This window comes from Coffea eugenioides, chromosome 3 (genome assembly GCF_003713205.1).
Source record: "Coffea eugenioides isolate CCC68of chromosome 3, Ceug_1.0, whole genome shotgun sequence".
NCBI lineage: Eukaryota > Viridiplantae > Streptophyta > Magnoliopsida > Gentianales > Rubiaceae > Coffea > Coffea eugenioides.
Window position 1 is genome coordinate 10,593,092 of NC_040037.1, and position 2,281 is coordinate 10,595,372.

A 2,281-nucleotide genomic window follows, 5' to 3' on the forward strand; every position below is an offset into this window, starting at 1 on the left:
CACCGGAATCTGGGCCATGGAGAAAGCTTCCGGCTAAGCCCAAAGCTATTTCGAAAGGGTTACAGAAAGAAACCTCTAGCCCAACCCTCCAATGGTAAAAACATTTCAATTTCAAATCTGACCTCCCAATCCAAGCGCCAAAACCTTAGCCAGTCGCTGCAGACAACGTTATATGCGTATAACAGACACAAACACAAAGCACATCACTAGACAACAGACAGTCTATAAAAGCCCATCTCATCCTTCCTTGAAAATTGTAAAACAAGATAAAAGAATTCCAACAAATCTACACCTTCTCCACTCTGTCAAGTCCAGTTAATAACAGGGAAATTTTCAAGAAATGGGCATGCTTGGAACCTTATTTGATAAAGAAAGCACAATGTTCGGCTATATATTGAAGGCCTTCATGTGTGAAATGTATTTTCATGTACACATACTGGTACATTTTGTACTGAACCCTTTATTGATTAGGGCTTCAAGGGCACCCTTTTCACTAATTTAATTTTCCATAATAATTCTACAGCAAGTCGTAGGAAACAGAAGAAAATCTGCATCTATGATCCAACAACGCAATAACCAATCTATCTAAAGGTGACAATAATTTTAACGTTGAGTTTGAAATGGGACTTAATTCCATTTATTCCCATTAATTGATGGAAATTTTTAAGAAATTCTTGGGTATCCATTGGGGCCCAAGTATTTTACCAGAAATTTACTCAATCAATTGTTGTATGTCTTTTAGTGACACTAGTAAATTACTTTTATTCTTCCAACTAGGTCCTTCATTTTTTCCTTGTAATTATGCTTAAAAAACCCCCATCTAGTTTCCTAAGCTCTTTTGTCCCTTAGAAATCAATTTTTTTTAATTTTTTCTTTTTTCATAAAAATTCTGTCGCCAATCTCAATCTAGAGTACTCTTTGAAAAATATCGAAAGAACGGGAACTCATTGGTTTTGAACTCTTTTTCTAGTAAAATACTGATCAAAATGAATATTGGGAGTAATAAGAAAGTCATTAATTTATACTCTTATTAGCAAATACTTTGTCTAGTTTTGATAGTTTTATGATGGCTTATAGTTCTAAACGCCATTTCTTTATACTCGTAAAGACAAGTCCTTTAAGTTTTTATAGGACTTATTTTTTTCTCAACTAAAATTTAGCAACATAGGAAATCAAAGATTAAAAAATATATATACATAGAAAATAAATAAAAGAAAATTTGAGGGAAAAAAGAATTCACGAAAATATAAATTCACAACAAGGCTAAAAGAAATTTAATAAATCAAAAATATTAAATTTATATAAAAAATAAAAAAGAATACAAAAAATAAATTTGAATATTGGACGGAATCAATCCGTACCCGTTCCAAAGGTATCCCGCCCAAATTAATCTCAAAACATATATAAATAAAGTTGGATTGAAATCCATATTACTCAATCCCATCTCAACCCAAACAAATCCTATTCATCCGGTCGATTTTGCCACCTCTAAGCCCATTTTGCTACAACAAAATTACCTTTTTCCTCTTCCTTCCCATGTTTTCAATCCAATACCACCCATATCTAGACCCAACCAAAAACAAAGAGGAAAAAATAAGTGCAGTAAAAGTCTTGTCATATCCGAATCAAAGTGTCAAACAGAGGTAAATTACATACAAACTTCAAAAATGAAAGAGAAAAAAAGATACAAGCTCTTTTGTTTTTCTAGTATAGATAAAACCCATATGAACTGAAGAAACTCTACTTAGGATTGGGATTTTACCCCTCCTCACCATTTCCTCAAAAGCTAAGCTGAAAATTCTCCTTTTTTTTTTGCCAATTATTTTTCTGTCAAAAGACTACGCGAAATTGAGGGGCGTCGGAGCCTTGAGCCGGCAGAATCTCCCAGCGGCAAGGTTCGAGCTCGTCGGAAACAGGGCAGAAGCCGCGAGGGTGACCTTATCAGCAGAAGCGGCAGCGGCACCGAATTCGAAAACGGTGATATCAGCTGGTGGTGGGCCGGGCCGCCGGACCTCCACTGCTCCGTTCATGGCGGGAACTTCAGAAGCGGATTGGGTTTTAACGGGTTCAGGTTTTTGGGTCACGGGTTTGGAGTTGGTATCGTTTTTGGTTCCCTTAAACCATGAAAAAATACCCATTGGTGGTGAATCAGTTATGTTGCTCACAAAAAGAACTAGTTATTAGAACTTCCGAAAGAGGATAGCTTTCGTTGAGGGCAAAATGACGAGAATGCCATTTAATTTTTGTTGCTATCATATTTTAGGACAGAAATAGAAGGATA

General features: G+C 35.7%; 1 pseudogene; it reads right to left on the reverse strand.

The window, feature by feature from the left end:
• Positions 1-1,702: 1,702 nt before the first annotated feature.
• On the reverse strand, positions 1,703-2,281 carry LOC113767140 (annotated as a pseudogene).